The following is an 11,777-nucleotide window of genomic DNA, read 5'->3' on the forward strand; positions in this document are numbered from 1 at the left end:
AATGTTTTTCAATGAACGACAAGTGCCACATGAATCTCAACTTGAGCAAATGAGGAAGATCAAACTTTTTCCTTCCTGTACTACTGTAATTCATAAACAATTCAAATTTTATCTTTTTCAAGCCTGTTCTTCAAATTCATATATAAAGAGACAAGAATTGAATTGAACTTTGAGATCACCATTTAAAGTCTCCAGCATGAAGATCCCTTGGATTCACCCCTACTTCTTCCTTCTATAATACCAAATTTCAAATGTTTCCAACTTTTTCTTTTCCGTAGTGCCCACCACCCACATTTCACACCCATATACTCCTACATTAGTTATTACAAAATAAAAAAGAGAAAAAGAAAAAAAAAATCACTGCTTGTCCTTTCGACCCAATATCTTGTGTGTGTTTATCCTTGTCCATTCTTTTTAGGGAGCATCGCTATTATTAATTCTCCAGTCTTCTCAGTTTTCACTAGCCTACTTTGAGCAAATTGGCGGATGCCAAAGAACCACACTCACTTTTGGATGCGTTGAGTTGTGGAAACCAATTTACTATTATTGTTTTATGCATGGAGCTATCAGTACAACCCACATCCTTATCTATTTGCGAACAATAATCTAATCTAGGTCTACCTCTACCCCTCCTAACTCCTGTTTCTGTTTCTAATATGTCTCTGACTGATATCTATTCATAAATAGTTGAAAAATTATAATCTTCAGTTGCTACAACCACTTATTCAATCCATTAATAATCCTTGATGAAGGTGATCGGCGAAACGTTGAAATATAAGTTTACTGGAGAGGAGTGTCCTAAAACCATGACTATCAAGTTCTGAAAATATTTTTTTAATAATGGACACCGGATAGCCAGAAAGAATACTTACGAAACCTAAATGCAGGATAAGAGTTAGGAGATGTACTTATTAGAAATAGAAGACATCGTGGATGTATAATGAGAGAAGAGTTTGAGTGAGCATTAAAAATTTTAAAGAATAGTAAGGCACCAGGTATAAACGGGCTAAAAGCGGAAGTTTTAAATAAGCAGATCAAAAGGTTAGGGACTGTTTATTTGTTTAAACTAGTTAGTTACATTTACGAGACGGGAAAATGCCGAATGATTATACAAACGGAATAAGGTTGTGGTCACATCAGAAGAGAGATGCGCGGATAATTGCGAGAATTTTAGAACAATTAGCTTACCTTCTCAAGCATCAAAAATCGTAATTAGAATCGCACAGAGAAGGGAAGAAAGTAGGGCGGAAGATATTTTAGAAATTAGTTGAGAAAACGTTAGGGAAAAGAAAGCGTGTACACCTGTAGGTGGGATCATAGATTTAGAAAAAGCTTTTGACAATGTCGATTTGGGGAAGATGTTAAAAATATTAAAGATCTTGAGATGAGATTTAGGGATAAAAGGAAGATAGATAGATGATTTATAAAATCAACAAGAGGCAGTTATTGCATTTGAGTACCATTGCGCAGAAATAGATATTAGAGGCTGTATTAGCATCTAACAAGGATTTACAGTTAGCTTTAAATAAAATCAAATCAGTATTGATAGAAGACTACAGTAAGATAACAATAACAAAACAAAAGTATTGGTACGTAAGGGATGGAAATGACTTTTGATATTTATGGAGTCAGATAGTTCAGGAAAGCGCAGGGTCTGCCCACTTTTTTTTGTGGTTGAGATGGGTTGGTCTAACAGTTTGAAAACTGTTGCTAAAGACGTATGTTTGATGGGTGTGGAACGTTGTCGGTGGACAACAGAAAAGGTTAGAATCACTTGAGATATGGCGTTATACGACGATGTTAAAAAAATGGGGGTGATAAGTTGGTAGGATACCTCAGACATGAAGGGTTACTTAGGGACATAGAAACAGAAACATGAGTTATGATGAGTAGAAGTAGACTCAGGTTAGGTTGCTTAAGGAGGCTATCAGCAGTGATTTAGGCTAGTTTTTGACGTGACAACGTCTTATAATTCGATGGAGCCGACTGCACGCACGAAAAAACATGACTCATGCGGCGTTAGCTCGCTCTGAGGCGTTCCATTTAAGGCTTGAAGTGCAAGCGAGAGCGCGAAACGAGCGACAAAGAGGCACAATCGGCCTCCGCGTTCGGCAGCGTTCGACATCTGTNGTGATTTCGAATTTGGCCTCCGAATTTCTCAAAGGTCAACGTGGATCTGGAAATTAATGCCAGGGATAGCAATTTCGACGTACCTTATTTACGATACTGGTTCCGAATTTAGCTTCCGAATTGCCACAAAGATTTTTTTGTTTTCGTAGAAGAGGGGAAAACTGTCGAACCACAAAGGTTAGCGTAAACTAGGAAACTGATGCGAGAGATATCAATTCCGACGTTTGCGACAGTGATTTCGAATTTGGCCTCCGAATTGTCACAAAGGCCAACGTGGCTCTGGAAACTAATGTCTGAGGTCGATTCCGACGTACCTAATAGTTTGCGACACTAATTTCGAATTTGGCCTCCGAATAGCCACATCACGCTTGGATTGAAACATCTTAATCCCAAACTCCAAAAAATTCAAATTTGTCTCTTTGGTGAAATTAAAGGATTAAATAACCCAGAGAGTAATTTTCTTCAATTTAACTTATTTTGCTTTAAATTTCCTCCAGCACACTAAGATGGTAATAAGAGAAAGTAGGTACCGTGGGAAATGCTTACTCCCTCGTGGTTGTTTTATCCTTTAACTACAATAATACCCTTAATAAAAGGTCAAAAATGATCTTTTCTGAGTTTTGCGATAGCAAAATGTATACTTCTTGTTACAAAATAATATGAAAATAAAATTTTTTCCAGATTTACACACACTTTTTATTTAAAAACAACAATTCCTTCTCCCCTTCTTCAGACTTTGAGTACTTACTACTAACGTTACAAGGTATTGTAGGTGTTTATGTACAATATTACTGTTGTAAAAATTTATTTTACTCCGCCTCTATATCTCTTCTACTTTACCACTGTTACTCGAGCGACTCCTTGTTGAACGGTTACTGTCAAATATCGTAAACGCTTTTAGAGATTTAGAATCTACGTATATTTTCTTTACACAGCTATTTGACGTGCTCTGAGGAAATTCTGAGACCAGATTTGAATTCAGCGTCACAGTTTATCTCCTAAATGATTTTTTGTTTTCTTATTTCTATTTCAGTGCTTGATTTCGTTGACTTACGACGATAAAATTTCGTTTCGTTTGAAAAAGGTTTGTTGGCGGAGATGTAGGGGTGGTGTTTGATTTTTGAAAGGTCCTCGAAAGGAACTGTTCAATGTTTCGCCAGTTTTTACGTTAGTATCCTTAGAGCATATGGCAAGTGCTAATCAAAATTAGTGAACTCCCTAAATGTGGGTGTGGAACCAGAATATCGAGCTCGTGAAAGCCTTTTATTTATTAGCTTTTGTTACTTAACATCGTTTTAAATACGGAAATTAATTACTATTCGCCTTCGCTATGGTTACGTATATTACAAATATTTACGTACATAACAATGAAAATTCAAAATTGCAAATGTATAACAATATTTAACGTTATGAACAAAAAGGATTTTGATAAGTTTGGTGTGGAAGCTTCTTATTTTATAATTAAATCCAGTTTACATTGTTAATCTTATAGGCAGATTTATAGGTAATTTTCCTGATTTTACTGCAGTAGAATCCGCTTTTAATCACATCGAAATGACAAGCACGTCATACTAAGCGGGCTTCACACAAAGCATAGTCTTAGAAAATGAACAACTTTCTATTTTTGTTGGTTATTTAGTTTAATACAGAGAAAAACTAAAAATTATGTATATTTATCAACAGAAAAAGAAAAAGAACGATGAATTCTAATATCTATATATAAGAAGGGTCAGAAAAATGAGCGAAAATGTTATTATTAATCATTTGGCTCACTACAGTCGGATATGATTTCATGAGCATCAGTCATAAGCGATATATCATTTTAAACGGAGTCGTTATATGAAAACTTTAATTTGAAAACCAAACTTAACACTGCAATTACTTCATATTAAGCAGTTGGTCAATATAGGCGGAGTCATAATAAACGAATTCCACTGTAATTCATATAAAAAGCAAAGAGAGCGTTTCGTCTGCAATCTTCATAAATATCATGGATACATGTACATATGTATTAAGCATAATATGTGCATGTATAGTTTGGGTATGTAAATATGAGCTTGTAACTAGCAGAAAGCAGAATAGCGCAAATTCGTGCATCGGAATATTAAGTAGGTATTAGGAGAAAAACGATTGTAGTAGCACATGTGACCGTTTAATAAGATAACTACTGATTTATCCGTTATAGCAACTCTAGGGGAAAACGTTCTGCGGATTTTGGCGAAGGTAAAAAAAAAGTTGCTTATAATAACATGGTTGTAATGTAAGGTATTACAATAACAAATTAGTTTAGAGGTTTAGCTGAGATTGCTCCTAGAAATTTGCTCGATATTAAAACGTCGGTATGAGGGATGACAAAAGAAGAGCTAAATCTGAAAAATACCTTAAAAATTAATTTCGCAGTAAATGTGCATAGTTTTGGCTTTCACGGGAGAGCTCTAGGCGAAAATCGTTAAATAATTAAGTGATGGAAAGGTATCAGAACGTGTCTTCATACCGTGTTTCCCAGAAAGTACGAGATACCCCGAAAATAAGTCCTACCATGATTCTAAAGGATGGTTTTAATATAAGTCCCATCAGAAAATAGGACCTATTGAGCCTTAAGCACCGCACTGGCGTTTTATGAGGAACTACTATAGATATCTCGTTAGGATACCTTTTTGGCATCAAATATTGGGAAAATTTTGCATTTGTTGCAATTTGTAAATAATTAGTGTACTTTCAATCGGCAAGTGTTGTTCCCACTAAACCCACTCCTAAAAAGAGGTCTGGTGAGCAGTTTCAGTGTAAAATTAATACCCTATTAGGTATTGTATTTGAGGCAACACGATATTTAAATAAATATATGAGAGACGCTGACGTTTAGTTTTATTTTTGAGTATAAACCATGAATTTACACTTCTGCATTAATGTTGAAAACAATATACCGTGGATTTCACTTATTACGACCTTGGTTATAGCGACCATTTTGCTATAATGACATCAAACCTGAGTCCCTTGAATTTAAAGCATACTTTAGTACAGATTCAAGTGGCTATAGTGACTTCGGATGTAACGCCGAGTTCGGATGTAGCGACTGTTTTTAATGAATCATTTGTAACAAATTCGTAATAGATATAGCGACCGGAATCGGCTGCCAAAGACACAGAAACCTTATCATTTGTTTGCTTCCATAAAGATGGTCAGTATAGCGACCTTTACCGTTTGTTCATAGAGGTTAGTCAGGTAGGTAGGTAGGTAAGCGTGTACGTTAAAATGGTTCAGTTACAAAGTGACAGTCTGAGTAAACTTTTGAATAAGTATGACCCCTAGATGCAGATTTATACGTATCTGTATCTCTTTACCTTTGCTTGTAACGACTTCCGGATATAACGACGAAAATACAGTAATCCCTTCGTCGTCGTTATACCCGAAATCCACTGTAATTCAAAAAGTTCTACAAAGTTAGTAAGTATATATGAGGCATCAGAGCAATGTAAACATGAGAAAACATATGAAGTATATCCTCATATGTGGATTATTTAAGGTGAAGGCGCGGCGCCGGAAAGCCACTAAAAGAGATTAACATCAAACTGATTGTAAGTACAAGCTAAGTTCTCGGATATGACAAAAACATGAACTGTGTACGTGTAACCAAGTATACATCAAGAGGTAAAGACGGAAGCATCTGGTGACAAAAAGCTAGAAGGAGCATCCCTGTAATGTAGAGTTAATTAAATGAAGACAGTTTCCACAAGGAAATCTGGATTTCGTTTCATTTCATGGAGAAAATAAGCGTTCGTAATGTCTGAATATTCTCTTGTTAAACAGTCGGTTAGTGCGTGTGATGTTTATATTCTTTCCATTGTTAATTCATCTTTATACCTATAATACTAAAGATCTAAAACTATTAGGTGAAATGGCAAATTACATTTCTTGATAAAAAATGAGCAATTACATTTGTTAGCTGTATTCATATAAGCTAAAAACTAGAATATTCAAATAAAATAATTCGAAGTGGTCTGTATTCTGTCGAAACTGCCAGACGCGGATCGCGATTTCGATCTTGTTGGATCTTATCAGCGCGTCGCAGACAGCTCCTACAAAACACAGACCAACTTTTACCTGCTGCCTTAACAGCGCGTTTTAGAAAATACCACAAATGGCGTGGTAAACGCCATCTGTAGTACGATGCGTAATAATACGTAATAAACTCAATTTTGATATGTTTCTTTAAAAATTATTTCGAGTTTCTTAATTATTACAATTAAATTTGTAATATCAACTAAAATACCTGGTGAATTTATTTCTGCTAGGATTTTACTTTTACAAATTCGGGTCCAAATTGTAATTTTTATTATTTTAGCTATCGAAGCAACAAGCTAGTGGGATAAATTGTAAATATCGCTTTTATATTTAGGTAAATTTTCGTTTTTCATTTTTTCCGTGCTCTTTTCCACTGTTGAATATAGGGAGGTGATCGGACGACCCCTCGAGGAGCAAAGTGTACTAGTGATTTTTATAACATATGAATATCTAAGATTTCTTTTAATGTTTTAATTCTTCTATTTTAAGGTATACAAGCAAAATAATCTATATTATTTTCGTTTTATTCAAATCTTTATACTGATACTGTTTAATTATGAAGCAAAACTCTGAAAGATATATGTACTATTTCTAAGGATGAGTACTTCTCATTCGTTTGTCTCTTCCGGCTTTCTACATTGTAAGTACAATAAAACAAGATTTGAACTGAACTTTAATCGAACATCTGCAACATCCGATAATATGTTGATAATTATTCTCCTTGACAACTGTTAGAAAGCTAAACGATTTCAATGAAGACTTAAAATTGCTATTCATAAATAATAATTGTTGTGTATATTACTAACACTATTACCATGCTACTATGCAAACAATTTACAATTCACAATCGGCCTTGTGCAACAGGTATTTGCATTAAATGTTAGAGAGAGATTAGAAGACGAAGAAGAGATAGATAAAGAAGGAGATGTGTCTTTTTACGCTGTAAGTGAAAAACAAATGCTGTAAAAGTTACGAAGCCATTTATTCCATCACGACAGCGAAGAAACAATGGGACACAACAACCGACGGTCTTTTAACATTTCGACGACTAATAAATTACGTTCAGAGAAGATTGCGACAGGTAGTCGCAGTTTGCGAAACATTCGCGATATTAATTCTATCTAACCAAGAAAACTTACTAGACACCACACGACAATTGTCTTTTATTCATATAACGGGCAATATATCAACTTCATGAATAATTAAATTAACCATAGGCAGAGGTTACTTGCACAATTTCGAGAACAACTTCGCAGAGAGAAAGGCCACTTTACGAAAGATGGACAAAAAATTACTTTCAAGTTACAAAAGCGACACTTTAAGATGATATTTTGACAAATGTTTAAAGTGGAAATTATGAAATTATTATTAAAAAGTAAAACTACTTATAGAAATTATTATGTTTATATTTAATTGTGTGAAAAGATACGTCATCCCCTGTGCAAATTATATATCTCTCGTTTTAGATAACATAATGTTCCTTTAGGTAGGTTTTACCTACTAATTTCTCTATCCTTCGGGAACAGTTTTTTTTCTGGATAAAAGGTACCGTATGCCCTTTTCTGTACCCCTGATAATGCGTGTTCAAAGTTTCATGATAGGTTTTTCAGGCGGCTTCGCTCGCGTTGGTCGTAAATACGTATCAAAGATCACCCACGACCACATAAAACTAATTTTTCTATCTTCCAGGAACAGTATTTTCTTTCTGAGTAACAGGTACACTATGTCCTTTTATGTACCCCTAACAATGTGTGTACAAAATTTCATGATGATCGGTTGAATTATTAAGGCGTGAAATCGTAATAACCAAACAAACTCACATTCACATGTATAATAATAGTTGGGATTATTATCCACTGTTTCGAAACATCTTTAGTTTCATAGCGTGTCATTTCGCGTTACATACGTGATAACAAATTATAAGAGAGGCTTATAAGATGTATGTATAGACATTTATGAGTTGTCTGTATTAAAATAAAAACCTGTTAATTGTATCCCATAAGCGCGATAATTTAATATAATGAAGTTAAGTTTTTTATTGAAATGAACTGAAACCTGGGAGTTTGCTAATCATCGTTGAAAATTTGAGATATTTATAACAATGACATTAATTAATAACTTATACGAGTCCATACCTACCTATATCTTAAAAAGCTACGAATAAATAAAAGGCATTAATAAGGAGAATCATCAAAATCCTTTTGAGCAACATACCATTTATCATTTAATTAAAAAATACTTCTCGTGACTCGTACCATTAAATTTCAATCAATTCCGAGAGTGCTACTAATGTCAGAGATTGCTCGAGTAATACCTACCATTAAGGGCTCTATGTAGCACAGTTTTTTGCATTTTCCGCATCACGTGGTGATTTGCAATGGGAAAACTTTACTACCTATCTATCGTCATAAGGATGGTTAGTAAGCATACTTACACCGTACTATACGTTATCAGGCTTTCACATATTATTATTAGCATTATTACTGCGAGAAGCATACAAATGTAAGCTATAAATTAAGTTTCTTTTTAATTTTCTGTTTGCACAACGCTTTCTGTTGTCACACCGATGGATATTGATATTATCGATATGTGATTGATATTTTCAAAAATAGAAGCTGAAGACGTAGGCGATTGTGATAATTGAAAAATTGTACAAGCAAAAGTTAACTTAACTTTCTCTAGATAAACAGATTTTAGTTTTAACAACTTAATAAACAAGTATTGGTTTTTAAAATTACCTAAAAATTGACAAAATTTAAAGTACTTTTAATCATTCTACTCACAATGTTCATATTTTGCACATTACAGTTAAAAATTAATTCACAAGTCCACGAGAAAGAAATCATAAACAAAATTTTTAAACTAAAATAAAAATACAAGAATTGTCGTGCTTGGTATTCATACGAAATGTAGAAGTAAACAAATGTTAATTTAACCTATTTTGCCTTTGATAATATTCTATGTAAACATTAGTATTATGAAAGTAAATTTAAGTACAAGTACCTGTATCTAAAAAAATATTTACGACAAACTTTCCCAAAACTACATATCGCCTTAACAGTTCGTTATTATCATCAAAAACAAATAGCGTTCTTCAATCTACTTTTACTACCGGCTTCGCCTTCTTAAAATGACTCCACACCAACGTATTTATTAGTAATCACTAGAATCCGAAATCATTACTTTTAAAAGGTCATTTATTCCTGACAATGTTACAGGTCAATAACATCATTTCAACTGTTCCTTTTTTGTTATGCCTAATTGGTTATTTCAGTTTGATGGTCATCATCACTCTCTGATACAAAAACAACGACCGATCCTCGGCAAGTTTGCGGCTGTGCCGTTTCAATAGGACCATGATAAACATTATTTCGTTTACACCTTTAATAGCGGTTTTCGCAGGTATTCAATTTCGATCATGACACGTTTCAATAAATTTCTCACCAGAAAAAAAAATACCATTACAATTTGCTACCTCTTACTACAAAACTGAACTGTCAACAGAAGATGATCACCGTCAAATACGTAGGAATTTACAGTTAAAATTACAGAGAAGATCGTATTATTTTACTCAATAGTTGACTCATCCTATTTTAGTACGACTTTGGAAATCTCTATCTCATAAAGTTATTGTAACGGTGAACGATATATAAACAATGTATTTGAATAAATTAAGTTTAATGTGTTTATTTTCATTTTCTGACCTAGGAGCACATCTTTAATTCTACAACGGTGTGACCTACCCTTGGCTCACACAAAAAAAAGCTACCACATCCCTCGTATCCACAAAAATATTTCTGAATGTTCGGCGCTCTTCTATTCATGCACTTAGTTCTTTGAATTAAATTCATATTCATAAATATTCAAATTATTTTGTTTTTATTTGTTTGCGGTGTCGAGCCACTTCTTTCTCATATGAGGGGGCACACAAGTTTTATGATCGAAGTTTAAATGCAAATAATGTACTTCTATATACTGCACTTAGTAATATTTATTTACACTATTACACGCTGATATTCACGATTAAAAAATGCTGAAGCTGATGATTTTGATAAAGCAGTGTATAAATCAATGCAATCTCTACCCTGACAGAGGAAGGGGTGAAAGTGGTAACTAACTAGTATTCAAATATTTGAAATTCTTGCTTATAAACGTGTCNGATGCGTCCGCGTGGACAGCTGCTATACAATAATACATTTCCATTTACCTCCTTCTCTATATCCATACAAAATATCTATCAAACAAATAAAATTAAAATTTTCTTTTGAAAAATGAAACCATTCCATCAGTATTTTCTTATGACGTTGTCACGTTCAACTATCGTCAGTAAAACGACTATCCATCAAGTTGTACGCAAAAATCGCTGGTAATAACTAATGGTGCAAAATAAAAATTGAAATAGTCCAAAACATTTATTCGGTTAGATCAGAAATTTACATATGTACATTTAACAGAGTGCCACTGTTGGAAACGTTTCAGTGTTCAACATCCGTAAGGGATTGCACATGGATTAAGTTCAAGGGAGTTATTTATTGGTGGAGGACGAAGAGAGTTAACGAAAACACGAAGAGAAACTAAAACCCTTTGAGACTGTTATGATTTCAACCGAGTGGGTCGGAAAACAGTTGTACATCCGCTGTGGAAGAGGAAAGGAATACTTGTTCGGATATTTCGGGGTCGGTTGGCATTCCGCACGGTAATAGTTACGTACTAGGTATATACCTTCATACGTACGAATGTTGTTAATTAAAATGACTTTAATAGCTCAAATTGTTATCGAAGCGCTCGCTGGCGAATTTTCACAGGCGCTCGCCGAGCTAGAAGTAGCAGCGAGTTAATTAAAAGGCGTCGACGTTACTTGTTGATAACCTGCTCTTCTCGGTAACAGTAATCGGTGTATACCCCTACCAATAATCGAAGACTCGATATTAGGGGTTGTTTACAAAATACGTTATGCGTATTTTGACATTTAAGAATTAAAGTAGTAGAGTTTCTAGTTATATTAAAGGAAACGAAAGTAAATTTTTAAAAATATACAGAGATATAACTTATCTAAGATGTAAGTATTTAAAATGCAGATACATGATACAAAATATGTATTTTCATCTTGTATCTGTAAATCTTTTTGTATCTTGTATTTAAATACCTTTTCTTTGGTATCTTAGTATTTTGTAGGTACTATGTTTGCTAAAATACTTTTAGTAATATATAACTGATTCTATGGTGACTGACGTCTTAGGTGACATTAATTTTAAATGTCAATGTCGTCGTGGAAAAAATCGAACGCGCCATTGAATCTTTAGTCTGGGGTTAGATTGATAGAAAACAGAGGGATCTGCTGGCAGCACCGCTGACTTAGAAACATTACAATACTTAAAAAAAATACAACACCTGTTTGCCAAGTTCTGCCCCTGTGGAGAGACTCCTCTCATTTGGGGGCATGATCGTGAGCCCTCATTGAAGAAAAATGAGCGATAAACTTTTTGAAGAACTGGTTTTACATAAGTCTCAATTAAAACCTTATAAAAAGTATTCAAAAGATACGTATTTGATATCTAGTATTTCAGATAGATACCATTGCAGTT

The 11,777-nt window shown here is 34.0% G+C and overlaps 1 long non-coding RNA gene across 1 annotated transcript in view; it reads left to right on the plus strand.

Annotated features, from left to right (window-relative positions):
• Window positions 1-11,195, plus strand: part of LOC108733998 — an 84,695-nt gene extending 73,500 nt beyond the window's left edge. The window contains exon 3 of the long non-coding RNA XR_001937312.2: window positions 10,672-11,195. This is a non-coding gene — a long non-coding RNA (uncharacterized LOC108733998). The remainder of the gene's footprint in view (window positions 1-10,671) is intronic.
• Window positions 11,196-11,777: the final 582 nt, after the last annotated feature.

This window comes from Agrilus planipennis, unplaced genomic scaffold (genome assembly GCF_000699045.2).
Source record: "Agrilus planipennis isolate EAB-ADULT unplaced genomic scaffold, Apla_2.0 scaffold36, whole genome shotgun sequence".
NCBI lineage: Eukaryota > Metazoa > Arthropoda > Insecta > Coleoptera > Buprestidae > Agrilus > Agrilus planipennis.